This window comes from Bidens hawaiensis, unplaced genomic scaffold (genome assembly GCF_021521415.1).
Source record: "Bidens hawaiensis isolate Kalapana, Puna unplaced genomic scaffold, B.hawaiensis_p1.1 tig00049723_1, whole genome shotgun sequence".
Lineage (NCBI taxonomy): Eukaryota > Viridiplantae > Streptophyta > Magnoliopsida > Asterales > Asteraceae > Bidens > Bidens hawaiensis.
In genome coordinates this window covers 49,165-65,552 of record NW_027498895.1, presented here as the reverse complement: position 1 = coordinate 65,552, position 16,388 = coordinate 49,165, and positions in this window count along the sequence as shown.

Here is a 16,388-nt window from a genome sequence, read left to right as displayed (position 1 = left end):
TCTTTCCACCATCACGTGTACAGGATAAGTCCCCTACCACCTAAAAAAACCTAACCCCAACTCGAAAAACCTAAACCCCCTGAACGTATATCCCTAAATGTTAAACTAAACCCAAAGGTTAAACCGAGTTTTTTTTGGAACAGGGGATGCTAGATAAACATTTTGGTTTTTTACTTTTTTATTTTTTTTTTCAGTTATTTTTGGTTTTATAATTTTATTAATTATTTTTCGAATGCTAAACAGAGATATTTTTGAACGGGGGATGCTAGATAAACATTTTGGTTTTTCTACTTTTTTTGGTTTTATAATCTTTTTAATAATTTTTTTTTAGAGTTTTTTTTCTCTTATAAAATAATGTAATGTAAGTGATTGAGGGTATAACATAAGGATGTGATAGTTATCTTCAAAAGGTAACTCCAAAATAGTGGGGAACACTTTTATAACCCTTAGATAATTTCCCCACATCCTTAGAGTACACGCTCAACCACCTACATCACAACATTTTTGTAAAGGGGATAAAATCCCATTAAAAAATAATACAAAAAGTAATTAAAAAAATTATGAAACAAAAAAAAAACAAATAAAAATCATTATCTACTATCCTCCGTTAAAAACAAATCTCGGTTTAGTTTGTGAAAAATAATTTATAAAATATTATAAATAAAGGAAAAAATAAAAAATGTAAAAAAACAAAATGTCCATCTAGCATTCCCCCTCCAAAAAAAATCTCTCTTAGCGTTTAAAAAAGAATAAAAAAAATAAAAAGAAAACCAAAATGTTTATCTAGCATCTCTAATAAAAAATAAAAAATAATCTCGGTTAAGCCTTCAATTTAGTTTAGCTGTTATTGGATTTAGGTCTTATTTAGGTTGTGGGGAAAAGATGGGGGCAAAATAACATTTTTCATTAACATTTTACACGTAAACAACAAATCTCATTAACATTTTACATGTAAAAAAACAGTTCTTTATGATTTAACATTTAAATTAACAATTTTATTAACATTTTACACGTAAAAAAAATTCTCATTAACATTTTATATATAAAACAACTGTTCTTTAAGATTTTACATGTAAAAATTAATATTTTACATGTAAAATAGCACTTTTGATTAACAGTGTAAAAAATAACACTTTATAGAATAACACTTTTCATTAACATTTTATACGTAAAGTTAAAATTATCATTAACATTTTACATGTAAAACAACAGTTATTTAAGATTTTACGTGTAAAAATTAATATTTTATATGTAAAATAATACTTTTTTATTACATTTTACACGTAAAACAACAAATCTCATTAACATTTACATGTTATAACAACAATTCTTTAAGATTTTACATGTAATAATTAATGTTTTACTGGTAAAATAACACTTTTTATTAATTTTTTACACGTAAAAAACAAATCCCATTAACATTTTACATGTAAAACAACAATTTATAAGATTTTACAATGCAAACAACACGTTTCGTTATAATTTTAATGTAAATTAAATTATATATATATATATATATATATATATATATATATGTATAGGGTTAGTATCATTTGAGAACTCCAAAAAAGTTAAAAACTTCTAGGAACTCATAAGAACCAAACATTTTTTAAATTTTTTTCATATATTAACATTGTTTGAGACTAATTTTACCATATTTTATATATAAATTTTTTATTACGTATATAAATCACAATTTTACATATGTGTAAAATTTATGTAATAACAAATTTACATATATGCAAAAAAAAAATAGATTTGTGTAAAAACTAATTTTCATAATTGTAATCGTAAATAGAGATATAAATAGTGATAAAACTACACTCAAATAACACTAGCATACAAAAAAATTTGTAAAAAACGTTAGTTTTCAAGAGTTCCTTCAAGTTCTTAAATAATTTAAGGGTTCTGTAATGATACTCATCATATATATATATATATATATATATATATATATATATATATATATATATATATTAAAAACCAACATATGTTTATCTCACGGAATGTAAGACATTACGAGTTTCAATGTGGCGGTTATAGTATATTTATGCATTTTTCTTTTCTTACTGTCTTTCCACCGTCACGTGTACAAGAAAAGACCCCCACCCCCACCTAAAAAACCCTAATCTCAACTCGGAAAACCTATCCCTAAATGTTAAATAACACGAAGGTTAAACCGACTTTTTTTTTGGAACGGGGGTTGCTAGATAAACATTTTGTTTTTTTCTTTTTTAGTTTTTTCTTTATTTTTTGTTTTTTAATTATTTTTCAAAGGCTAAATCGAGATATTTTTTCTTTAACGGGGGATGCTAGATAAACAATTTGGTTTTTCTCCTTTTTCTCTTTTTTTAGTTTTATAATTTTTTAATATTTTTTTGGAGGGTTTTTTCCCCTTATAAAAATAATGTGATCTAGGTGATTGAGGGTGTAACATTAATCTAACATCCTGAATTTAATAATAATAAATAAAAGGAGTTACGTTATTAACTGTGTGTTAATATTTAAATTAGATTAAATATAATAAGGTGTATGGACTTGGCTAAGTAAAGATGGAATAAAGGATGGGATATGCCTTAGGTCCATAGGCTTTAAAGAGTATAAATACTCCCTTAAACCACCATAAAAACCTAAATTCTCATTTCGATCTTTCCATAATCTCTACACACTCAAAACACACACACACACATACATAAGCATAATTACGACCGCGAGCTAAAGGAGCAATCCGAGACCAAACCAAGCCTATATCATGATAAATCTTGAACGCACAAGCTAAATACAAGATTTAAAGTTCATAACCAAGTTAACCGTGACCTAACGAACATGTGAAGGTATGTTCTTGATCTTTAAAGTTTACGTTTTTATGAACGGTTGGCCTTGAAACTTAAACATGGAATAGATCGGGTATAAACAAACCATAAAGTAGCAAACTTGATGTTAAAATGAACTTAACGAACCTACGGCTATGTATGGCTCGTTTAAAGGAATCCTAGATCTAGTTTTGAACGTTTTAGTTATAAAGGTACAAACTTTATGGTTAGCCGGGTCATGTTTTGGCCGAAAACGATTAGGAAAACATTGATGAATCCATACCAAGCCATAACAAGGTGTTACGGCTAATATGAGTGCGAAATAATGACATTAAAGACCAGACCATGACCATTAAAGGTCAGGTTACAAGTTTATGGTCGAATACAATTGGGGTCGCATACATATGACTCGATTAATCATGTAAATCGATTACATATAACTCGACAACTCTTATAAACTCGATTAATTGGCCTCATTCGATCACTTTTGATAACTCGCCTACATTTCCTAAGTTTATTACATGGAGATACTCGCTTACAACCCAAAACTAGCTTACTTGCTACATCGATCACTTTGGTAATCGCTTACAATATAATCGCACACATTGAGCCAGTTTCTTACAATCTTGAATTCGATTACTTTGGAGTCGCTTACATTGAACTCAATTACTCTGCTTAATCGATTACAAGTTGGATCGATTACAATCCTAGAATTGATTACATTATGTCATCCGGTTAAGATGCTTAAATCGATCCCTTTTAGTACACTCGCTTACTTGTTATGTCGATCACTTTATACTCGCTTACAAGGGTCAACTCGATTACATGGTATATTAGATCACAATATGAAACTCGCTCGCAATATACAATTCGAATACATGCATGATCAAATACATTGTAAGACCCGATCACCCAAGGAATCCAAGTACGTGAATACACTTGCATGCTCGCATACATTTGAATGCACCAAGGCATTCGAATACATGGTATGGTGAATGGTTGCATGACCTTGAAACCCTTATAATATGAAACCAAGAACAGAAAGGAAAGATAAAAGGATTAACAATTGTATGCCAAGTAGTTGATTACATTAGCGTTTAAAGATAAAATATTCAAAGTAAAAGTAATATAATATAAGGCCATTGGATTAGACCAGACTTAGCCATTTTTGGCTGAAATACGAATAAGACAAGTATTGATATGTGTAACTTATATACAATTAGCAGAGCTCAATTAAAAAAGGGATTAACAATTAACGGAGAAAGAAACAGGATCCAGGTTAGTTTTTAGCCCCATTTCCTTGTTATGTTTTCGAGGCTGTGTGCATACTCAGTGTGAAGTTAATACACTTACCCTAAATGGTAAGTGTATGCCTTATTGATAAATGTGATGTGTATGTTATGAATTAGTACTTGATAGTACGTGAACGACCTTCGGGTATTGCGCGTATTGTTAGGGAAGGTATTATGTTGTAAGTATGAATGAGTATATGAGATAAAGTATGCGTGAATAACGTATGTATGATATGTATGTATATATGTATGAATGTAAGGTAATGTATGGTTGTATGGTAAAGAAAAGGGAACCGGGCCCTAATAATATCAAAGCAAGAGGGAACCGAACCCTAATAATATTCGAGGCAAGAGGGAACCGGGCCCTAATAATACTCGAGGACAGTAGGGCGTAATGTTCTTTAAAACGTAAGTTACGAAGGTAAGTAAGTGTATGATAAAAGTATGATAGTATGAGCGAAAGTATGTAAATATGAATGTGTTGTATGTTGTATGATTAATTATAACTCACTCAGCGTAGCTGACTTTTAGTATGCACGCAGGCGAGTAGGATGAAGCAGCTCGCTTGAGGGGAACACATGGCATGGAATTGAAGATACTGGCATCTCAAGGAAATGTTATGTTATTTTCAAAGACTATGTTTATGTTTAAACGATTTAACTGATTGTTAAGACAAGATTTTGATGGTTATGTAATATATTATGTTTGAAGTTTTATATTCCACGTAAAGTTTTAATTAATTATGATATTTAGAACTGTATTTATGAGTAAATCCAACGTCCAAAGTAGGGCACCGGTGACGGGGCCTTACAATTAAGTATTTTAGGAAATGATCAAGGGTTGGAAAGGGTGCACGCCACGTGGCAGGCAACGTGTCTTGTCTGCGTAACCTCCACGTCGCGTATCACGATGGGTTACTTAAGGGTTAGTTGCGTAAGCGTCTCACGGCGATTCGAGTGTGCGAAGTGCAAAGTGCGCCATCAAAGCGCCACATTGTGCCCATCGCACTTCGCCCGTGCCCGTGCATGTCAGGTGCTTCGCACCCTCTGCTAGAACCACTGGGTGTGATTTGTCTTATAAGAATATTATCATTTAAACTAGCCTTCTTATAAAGAGCTTACTTGTTTTATAATCTAGCGATGTGGGACAAGAACACACTTTCTTATTTATACCAAGATCGAAGGATTCAATTTTCTTTCCTCCACCAGTGTAGGATGAAATTTACTTCATTTATTCTCTTCACTTTTCCTTTTGCTTATTTTAGGGGTTATAATTTTGATAAGAAAAAAATTATGCACCACTTGTGGTATTATAAATATAAAATTGTTTTGGACAAAAATCTGCTAAGGATCAAGTATCCAAATTCGTAAAAGTGAGGTATAGTGCTAACACAATAATGACAAGTGTATAATCGTAATATTTGGTGAACACAATGGTTTGATCACGAGGGAAAAAACCCTTAATCACGATAATCTTACTTTGGTCAAAACTTAACAAGGTAATCTTTGAATGAATTGCTTCATTCAAGGATTAACGAGGTAATCGTTGGTCGAATCTCTTCGGTCAAGGATCAACAAGGTAACCTTTGGTCTATTAGTATATGATTATCGTAATCTCCGGCACATAAAACCCCCGGACGGTGAAAACTATCACCGTCAAGTTTATTAATGGTAAAAGGTGATTACAACGGTTGTAGAGATTATGATCGAGGTTACAAGGTAAACTAGTGAGTAGAGAGAATGTTTGTTTCTGTTCTAGTGTGTGTGATAGTACATGTGTTTTTTTTCCTACTCGATCATAGCTCAATTAAATAAGAAAATATCAATAACAATATTCCCTAACAATTCGGAAGTCTTCCACTAGCTGCTCTATGACCTTTGACCACGTGCCAATAGCTATTCAGTGGCGAGATAAGCGGAGTAACGAGTCTTGTAGCCGTTGTTGATATTTAAACATCCATCTTCACATCAGTTCGTCCATTAGCAGCTACGTTGAATTAGGATCCTGGATCCATACTCCAGCTAGAGAATACTCTGCGAGGATAGTTGATGCAAGTACGTCTTAAAGTTGCCACACCTGTCTAACACATCACCATGCTAAACGCAATCATTAGTAAACAAGTAATACTGAGGATCACCGATCCTTTATATCCTGATAAATATTTCAAGGATAAACTATCCATAAGATAATCAAGGATAAATGATCCTCAGTATAAAATTCATGCCCTAACAATTGCCTCCAAAATGGCGGGTGATTGTGCAAAACAGCTGTCATTTTGAATTTCAAACTTACTGCGAAAAATGATAGATGGGACGGTTTTGCCAGAATTAATTACCATTTAGCCCCCAAGATAATAATAACCGTCTATATATGCTGCCCTGTATCTTTGATTATAATCACACCTCCAGCCGACACATCAGGTATCCTCCTCGTTTCTCTCTTATTTTCTTTAATCATGTCTATTGCTTCATCCTCTTCTTCTCCGTCTCCCTCTAAACCTTCCGAACAAACCTCTGACGGCTCCGAGTTAACGGAAATGGAACCCACCAATGCTTGCTAGCCAACCCGTCTGCAGAAATTTGTAAACTTACGGATCCAGAGGTTGATGGCTTCCACTCGCTGTTCCTTCCGAAAACCCTATTCTGACCATACGAATCCAGTGTTCGCTGCGACGTATATTCCAAGGTTTGGGTCTGTTTTTCGGCGACTCCATTTCAGATCGTCTACAAATATCCTTTTCCGCCTTTTACTCAAAATTTCTTTGACTCCACCGGCATATCCTACATACAGGAAATGCCCATGGTTTGGAGGGTTCTCAACACTATCGAGAGAATCATAGAAGAGAAAAATATAGACGTCGGTCTTCCAGAGTTATCATATTTGTACACCCTCACAACCCACGGTCCTCCCGCTTTATCTTCAAATCCAAGCCCCGACAACCTCACCCAATATCAAAAGTCACCTTAAACGATTCCGTGTGGAGGAATCAGTTTTTCTTTGTAAAACGTGATTCGATACCAGGAGGAATCGATCTTCCTTCAAAGTGGGTTACAAAGGGTAGGATCCTGAATCATTAAGAAATAGCAGGATCCTTGATGCTTTAATTTGAACGCTGAGTTTTCCGTTTTGTTTGCAGTTGAAAACTTTGCTTCTTTGGGCAAGCTACCTGGCACAGAAGAAAAGGAAAAAACGGTTCCTAGCACTGGATACCGAGATTAGGACCTTTCAAGCACACTTTGTTGAAGGTTTTTGTGATATCTCCTCAAGTTCAAGCATGTCAAGTAAGTTAATAATTTTAATATAAATAATATTAGAATAAGAAAACTTATCTGTTATTTCTTTCTTCTTCTTAGGCTCCAAGCAATCAGGGAAGTCTGCTCTCAAGTTCTCTCTAGACGACATCGATTGTATGGTTACTCCTCCAGTCGTCAAGAAAGAGGCTTCAAAAGAAGGCATTAGTTCCGAGCCCAAGACCGCTACCACTAGGGCCAAATCTGCTGCTCCAAGAGGAAAAGGTCCTCTGATCCTGAGACCCATTACGACATTGTCATCTCCGTAAGTATCCTGTATCCTGTCTTTTGAGGTGTAGGATCCAATATCCTTCTGACTTCAACTACTTTAATGTGTACAGGCTATGAATGCTTTCAAGGAGCCTTATGAGAAAATTATCGGCCATTTGGGTGACAAGTTGTCGGGGTTAGGGAAAGCCGTGGTAGCCAAGGATAAAGCCATGATCCAGCTCTCCAAGGAGAAGAAACAGTTGGAAGATCAACTATCCTTAGCCGAAGCCCAACGTCAAGAGGCAGTGGAGCAGGCTACAGATGAGGCCAAAGTGTGGGCTGCCAGGTCGGTATTCCAGGCGCGGATCAAGATGGCGAAGGAGGCTGGTGATCCCGCTTTTGACAAATCGGCCTGGGACGTGGAGAAGTGGAAGGCTGCTCTTGACGATCTTGGTGGTGAGGATGAAGAGGATATGGCTGAGAATACCGAGGTGGGGCCGAGTGGTGTCAATGAAATGGATGAAGCTGGTAAGGGAAAAGGTGATGCTGCGGTTGAAGATGCAGCTTAAGTGGGCGATGAATGATATCGAAGACAAGGCCCGAGCCCACTTTTTTATTTTGTGTTGATGTTTTTTCTGAACTATTATCATGGTCTGTAATAAAAAATAGTAATTAGGATAAAGGATCCATGATCCTTAAGACAATCTGCGGGGGTGACAAAGGTGGAGGGATCCTCTGTTTGTGGGGATGAAGCCTTTGTTGCCCCTGTTTTTTATTTTCCTGCACTTATTAACTATTAGTAACTCTCACTTAACCCGGATGGATGGTCCATCTTTTGTATGGTGAAGTCTGGGTTAAGAATTTTGGATAAGTCCTTGCAGCTTATCTTAATTAATATATAAATCTTTTGACTATTTGCTTGTTGTTTATTTTTACAAGTCAATTTGATATAAATTTAGCATCTTTACGAGTTTTGAAAAATAATTTTAAGTAAAAGATTACAGGTAAAAAGATCCTTATGAAAATTATCTAGGATAGAATATCCTTAAAGAACAAATAGAAGGATAAAATATTCTTAAAAGATGATAAAAGTTATACAATAGAATTTCCTTGAAGGACAAATTTTAGGATAGAGTATCCTTAAGAAAGAAAAATTAAATTTTTAGTAATAAAAAGACTTTAAGAGGTTAACCTTCTAATCCGAAATGTCTTAAATGATTAACACAATACATAACTTAATTAACAGAAAGCATACCAGAAGGTCTAGATAGACCTAAGTTACCATAAGTATTGAACTCTCAGTGATCCTTGAAGGAATAGCTTTATGATTCGGAATGCTTAGAATTTTGATCCTCAGAATCTAATTTATTATACATGATGCAAATAACTTATGATATTATCTGGGATTAAACCCATTAAGCTGGGGACAAGCCCAAATAATATACTGGGGACAAGCCCGTGCAACTGGGGATAAGCCCGTGTAATCTAGCGACAAGCCCGTGTAATATGGGGACAAGCCCGTGTAACCTGGGGACAAGCCCGTGTAATCTGGGGACAAGCCCGTGCAACTGGGGACAAGCCCAAAACTGGGGACAAGCCCAAATATGGATGTTAACTGGGGACTCGCCCAAACCGGGATTTAGCCCAAACGTGAGATAACGTTATAAACCGGTGGTATGGTACGTCTACCATAAATCGTAGGATCCTCTATATAGCCGAAGACAACGAAATTGTCAGCCACTAAGCGTGTACTGGTCCCGCTACCCTGGACTATATGTTGGATAGCGTGCGCTACAGGAGATCATGAGAAAGGTGAAAACCTTTAAACCGTAGGGGATATGACCATCGGGGGTCAAATCCAAACGTGGGCTAGGCCAAGAGAAATAAGATAATACCTCAAATGCAAAGGAGATGTGGCTAACCTCTTGAGCAACAAATGAATCATTATAATCCTGCATGGTTATTCATAACTTGGAAAAGATAAAATGTTAAGAATATATTATCCTTAAATTAACAGTAATAATTCAAAAAGAATAACTGATTAGATAGATGTTACCTATTTAAGGATCCTAGATCCTTTTTTTGGATAATATATCCTCTCAGGATAGTGGATCCTGATCAGAAAAAATATCTCTTGAGGTGGATGGCATTCCATGCTCTTGGTAACCTGTTGCCTTCCATTGTGAGCAGATGATATGCCCCCTTTCCTGCCTCCGATTCAATTTGATACGGTCCTTCCCATTTGGGTGCTAGCTTTCCATCAGCCGGATTGGTAGTAAACACCAAAGAGAAGGGTGTTTGGCCTGTTGCATTTTTAGGTGTAGTCCTGTCTGTCCAAAGAACATAAGAAAGTTCTTCAACCCATTTTCCTTTCTTGGATCCTAGCTTCTTCTTTAGATTGTTGATGATGATCTTGTTGATAGACTCTGCTTGACCATTGGCTTGAGGATGAACTGGAGTAGAAGTAATCATTTTGATGCCCCAACTATCACAAAAGTTAGTGGTTCTATTCCCGATAAACTGGGAACCATTGTCACAAACAATCTCAGCAGGAATACCAAATCTAGTTATAATATTTCGTTTAATAAAATATATTACTTCCCTTTCTCGGACTTGTACGAATGCTTCTGCCTCAATCCATTTGGAGAAGTAGTCAGTCATAGCAAGCATAAAAACCTTTTCACCGGGTGCTTTTGGTAGCTTGCCCACAATATCCATACCCCATTTCATGAAGGGCCATGAAGAGGATATAGGATACAGAGGCTCCACCGGCTGATGAAGGATGTTCGCGTGTCTTTGGCAAACATCACATTTCCTCGAATACTCCATTGCATCCTTCTTCATTGTTGGCCAGAAGTATCCAGTTCTGAGTATCCTGGAAAATAACGCTCTTCCACCTGTGTGATTGCCGCAATCTCCTTCGTGAAAATCCTTGAGTACTTCTTGGATCTCAGGATCCTCGATGCACCTCAGATATGGACCTTAAAGAGATTTTCTATATACCATATCATCTAACAAAATATATTGGGATACCTTGAGTTTGAAGGACTTGGGATTTTCTATGGCTGGAATTTCTCCAGTCTGAATGTAGTTCTTGATAGGATGGATCCATGATCCTTTGTTATTTGAGGATAAAGGATCCCAGAGCACGATTTCTTTATCATTCGTTATTTCTCCAACTTCCTGTTCTCCTATTGCTGGCGAGAGAATATGGATTATTGGGATTTTCAAATCCTCAGGAATCTTCAGAGATGAGGATAAGTTTGCCAAGGCGTCTGCCCCAGAGTTTTCTTCTCTCGGTACCTGTGTAATACTAAATATTTCGAAGGATTTCGATAACTCCTTCACAACATCTAAATATTTCATTAATTTCTCACCTTTAACAGCATACGAGCCATTTAAGTGGTTAGTTATTAATAAAGAATCTACATAAACTTGAGGATACCTCATCCTCATGCTTTTGGCTAATTGCAAACCTGCGATTAGAGCCTCGTACTCTGATTCATTGTTTGTTGCTTGGAATTCACAAGCTATGGACTGGGGTAATATGTCCCCCTGTGGCGATTTCAGTAGGATCCCCAATCCTGTACCTCTTACATTGGAAGCACCATCGGTGAATAGTATCCAAGGATCCTTGGTCTTTTCCAGTTGTTGGACCACCAAGTCAGCTTCTTTTTGTAGATCATTAGTGAAATCAACCACAAAGTCCGCTAGTGCTTGAGACTTTATTGCTGTTCTCGGATCGTATTGGATATCATATGCACTTAATTTTACAGCCCACTTGGCCATTCTACCTGATAACTCTGGTTTTCTAAGAACATTCTTTACAGGATAGTTAGTTCTCAAAATAATAGGATGGGTTTCAAAATAATGTCTCAACTTAGTAGAAGCCATAATAAGTGCAAAAATCAACTTTTCTAAATGAGAATACATGGCTTCCGCATCTAGAAGACTTTTACTTACATGGTAAATTGGATGCTGTTCACCTTCATGATCCTTTACCAAGACGGCGCTCACTGCATTTCCTGAGACAACAAGAGATAGATATAAGGATTCTCTATCCACGGGCTTCATTAGAGCTGGAACCGAGGATAAGTAATCCTTTAAGGCTGTAAGCGCAGCTTCATGCTTCTCTGTCCATTCAAACTTCTTATTCTTCCTAAGGATGTCATAGAAGTCTTTGCACTTCTCAGAGGGTCTCGAGATGAACCTATTGAGCGCAGCTATTCTTCCTGTGAGCCTTTGGACATCCTTCGCGTTTATAGGAGATTTCAGGTTGAGGATGACTTCAATCTGTTCGGGGCTTGCTTCAATTCCTCTTTCAGTCACCATATATCCCAGAAATTTTCCAGCCTAAACACCAAAGTGGCTTTTTGACGGATTCAATTTCATGTTATAATGGTCAAGGATATTGAATGCTTCCTCGAGGTCTCTATGGTGATCCTCAGCTTTCTTTGACTTTACCACCATATCGTCTATGTATACTTCCATAGTCTTTCCCAACTGATCCTTGAACATCATGTTGACCAATCTTTGGTATGTTGCCCCTGCATTTCCTAGTCCAAACGGTATAGCAGTATAACAGTATATGCCGGTAGGAGTCATGAATGTTGTATCCTCTTGATCAGATGGTTCCATCTGAATTTATTGAAATCCAGAGGAAGCATCCATAAACGTAAGCATTTCATGTCCTGCCGTTGCATCCACCATGGAATCTATATGTGGTAATGGGAAAGGATCCTTGGGGCATGCCTTGTTTAAATCGGTAAAATCGACACACACCCTCCACTTTCCATTCTTTTTTGAAACAACGACCACATTAGCTAGCCATCGAGGATATTGAACCTCTCTGATCATACCGGCTTTAAGAAGTTTTTCAACTTCTTCTTGTATGATCTTGTTCCTCTCAGGAGCGAATTTCCTTCGCTTCTGATGGGCGGGTTTGACAGATAAATCAAGGCCGAGCTTATGAGTGATTACCTCTTTTGAAATACCTGTCATGTCAGAATGCTTAAAGGCAAAGGTAGATCTTCTTCGCCCTAAGAAGGATATTAAATCCTCCTCAATCTCGCTGGGGATACTGGATCCTAGGAACACCTTTATTTCTGGATATTCGGGGTCCAATGATACTTCCTTAAGGTCTTTCTCCCGAGCTTCCAGCACGTCCCAAGGATGTTGCTGTAGTTGCTATGCTATAGTCTGCTTGGCTGTTGGCTTCATTGATGATGAATAATAGTTCTTGGCCTCCGCTTGGTCACCCACTATTTTTACAACTCCCCAAGGAGTAGGTATCTTGATGCATTGGTGATAAGTTGAGGCTACTGCTTTCATTCCACGGAGTCAGGGCCTACCTAAAATAACATTGCAACAGGAAAGGTTATCTATAACACAAAATTTTTGGTATGAGTTTAACCCTTCGATGTAAATTGGGAGATTGATGTCCCCCAATATCGTTTTGGTTTCACCACTAAAACCGACTAGCACCGATGTTCTAGGAATGTTCTCTGAATCCGGGATGTTCATCTTCTTGAGGACATCATGTTGGATAATGTTGACCGAGCTGCCACCATCCACTAGGATCCTGCGTACATAATGGTTAGAGATAAATAAAGTAATAATCAAACCGTCATGATGAGGATCCTGAATGTTCAATTTGTCTTCCTCATCGAAGAAGATTCTCTTGTCTGTCGTTAAGGTGGTTGACACTATTGGTCGATCTCCATTATCCATCTTTATCTCTTTGGCCAGTCTTTTTGCTGCGGAGAAAGAAGTTCCACATATGTCTGAACCTCCAGAGATGAAATTGACCGCTTGAACATCCAGCTTGTCCTGATGAGGATCCTGGATCCTTGAATTGAAAAAGACTCTCTGATCAGTCACTCGAGTAGTGGGGATGAGCGGTCTTCTCTCATCGTCCAACTCGAATTCTTCTATGGGACTTTCTTCTATAGCACAAGAATCTTGAAATAATTCGTAGTCTCTTGAGACAAAGTTGATCACATGAGCATTTGGTGGTGGAGTAGTTGCTTTCTGTGGAAGTTCTTTAGGATCCTGGATCTTGGATTTCTTCCTTCCCAAGAGTTCTTTAAAGTGACCCTTGCTTAGGAGGTAACCAATTTCCCTCCTTAAATCGATGCATTCGTCTGTCGCGTGGCCAAAGTCTTCGTGGAAGGCGCACCACTTAGATTTGTCCTTGAAGCCGGTCGTCTTTTCATTCTTTCGGGGCCACCTTGCTTTTTCTCCTAGATCCTTCATGGCACAGATCAATCCATGGGTGTCCACAGAGAAACAATAGTCTGAGATGCAAGGATAGTCTTCATCGTTGTCTTCTTCTTCAACCGCTCGTACGTTCTGATTGTTGAATTTGTTGTACGGCTTTGAATTGTTGTTCTTATTGCGGATCCTTTATTCTTTTCGGGAGTTTCTTGTTTCGTTTGTTCCCTGAAATGATCTTGGATCTTTTTATCTTCTTCTAACCGGATGTATCTTAATGCCCTGTTTCTGACCTCGTCTAGTGTCCTGCACGGAGTCATTACTAAATCATCATAAAATGGGGTAGCTCTTTTGAATTCCCATCTTGAATGCTTCAACAGCAGTAGTCATATCAAGGTTTGGGATTTCTAGAGCTTCCTTGCCGAACCTGGTAACGAAATCCCTAAGGGATTCATCCCTAGGCTGGATAACACGATATAAATCACTGGTTAACCTCTCAAACTTCCGACTACTGGAAAATTGAGTGTTAAACAAATTAACAAAATGAGAGAAAGATGTAACCGAGAAAGGGGGGAGACTTAGCAGCCATTTTAGTGCAGCTCCCGTTAGTGTGGCTCCAAATCCTTTGCAAAGGCAAGCTTCATTGAGCCTTTCAGAAACAGGATTAATTTCCATCCTTTCCCTATATTGGGCAACGTGTTCCTCAGGATCGGTGCTCTCGTCATAAGTCTTCATGTTGGGAGTTTGGAATCGCTTCGGGATTTCCACGTCACAGATAGGTGGAGTGAATCTTGATAACTTGTGACTTCCCTCCGGTATCTCAGAAATTGGACGTATCACCCCGGGAACACTGGATATCATGTCCTTGAGTTTTTTCAACTTCTTGGCCATTGACTGGTTGATACCTGCATGGAACCATGGTTAGTGTTTAAGGATATAGGATCATACCAGTTACCTCTCTGTTGGGTGAAGTTTGGCATCCCGGACGAGTATCTGGGATAAGAGGAGTCAGCAATCGGAGTGGGTCCTCCAGAGGCTATGGTCTGCATGGGGATTATGTCCCCATCATGGACTTCGGAAGACCGTTGATGGTGGGATCCAAAGGATCATTGATCCTGAAAGAAGGATCCTTGATAAGGAATCCCAAAGGATCCTAGTGGAAGCATCCCTGATCCCCTTTGGAACATCGAGGAACTCTGCATTGGTTACCCATCGACCCATGGTTGAAGCTAGATGGTCCTTGCTGGAAATCCGAGTATCCTTGGATCTGATAACCCCTGGATCCTTGTTGAAGGATGGATGATCCTTGCTGAAAGGCAGAGGATCCTTGAGTCTGAGAACCCATGGATCCTTGTTGAAGGATGAATGATCCTTGCTGAAAGGCTGAGGATCCTTGAGTCTGAGGACCCATGGATCCTTGTTGAAGGATGGATGATCCTTGCTGATAGGCTGAGGATCGTTGAGTCTGAAGACCCATGGATCCTTGTTGAAGGATGGATGATCCTTGCGGAAACTGAGCCAGGGATCCTGGACTTGTGAAATCCAGCATCCTTGGCATCAGAGGGGTGAGATCCTCTGCTGGCCTCTTAGATTTCTTGATATCTTCGATCTCACGCAGGATCCTTTGGTTGGTCTTGTTCTGTTGCTCCATATATGCCTTGACCTGCAAAAACATAGATGAAACATCATTGTTAGTGTTAACCACCGGCGCAGTAGCATCGGTTTTTGAGCTCTGGAAAACTTGTAGTTGCGTTTTGCTTCCAGAAGAAGCAGCCTTTGGTGCTCCCGTGATTGGCGGAGGCATCAGCGGCAATGTCCTTGATGAGAGAGAAACCGAAGACGGCATTGTTGATGAAGCAGAGGTTGATTGAGAGGCCATTGAAAGTGATATGGGTATGAAAGGTTGAAAATTGATAGGAAATAATCTGGATTATAGCACCAATTGCCCCACAGTGGGCGCCAAATTGTTTTGGACAAAATTCTGCTAAGGATCAAGTATCCAAATTCGTAAAAGTGAGGTATAGTGCTAACACAAAAACGAAAAGTGTATAATCGTAATATTTGGTGAACACAATGGTTTGATCACGGGGGAAGAAACCCTTAATCACGATAATCTTATGACAATCAAAACTTAAAAAGGTAATCTTTGGACGAACTTCTTCGGTCAAGGATTAATGAGGTAATCGTTGGTCGAATCTCTTCGGTCAAGGATCAACAAGGTAACCTTTGTTTGGTTAGTATGTGATTATCGTAATCTCCAGCACAAAAAACCCCCGGACGGTGAAAACTATCACCGTCAAGTTTATTAATGGTAAAAGGTGGTTACAATGGTTGTAGAGATTATGATCGAGGTTACAAAGTAAACTAGTGAGTAGAGAGAATGTTTGCTTCTGCTCTAGTGTGTGTGATAGTACATGTGTTTTTTTTCTACTCGATCATAGCTCAATTAAATAAGAAAATATCAATAACAATATTCCCTAACAATCCGGAAGTCTTCCACTAGCTGCTCCATGACCTTTGACCACGTGCCAATAGCCGTTCAGTAGCAAGATAAGCGGAGGAACAAGTCT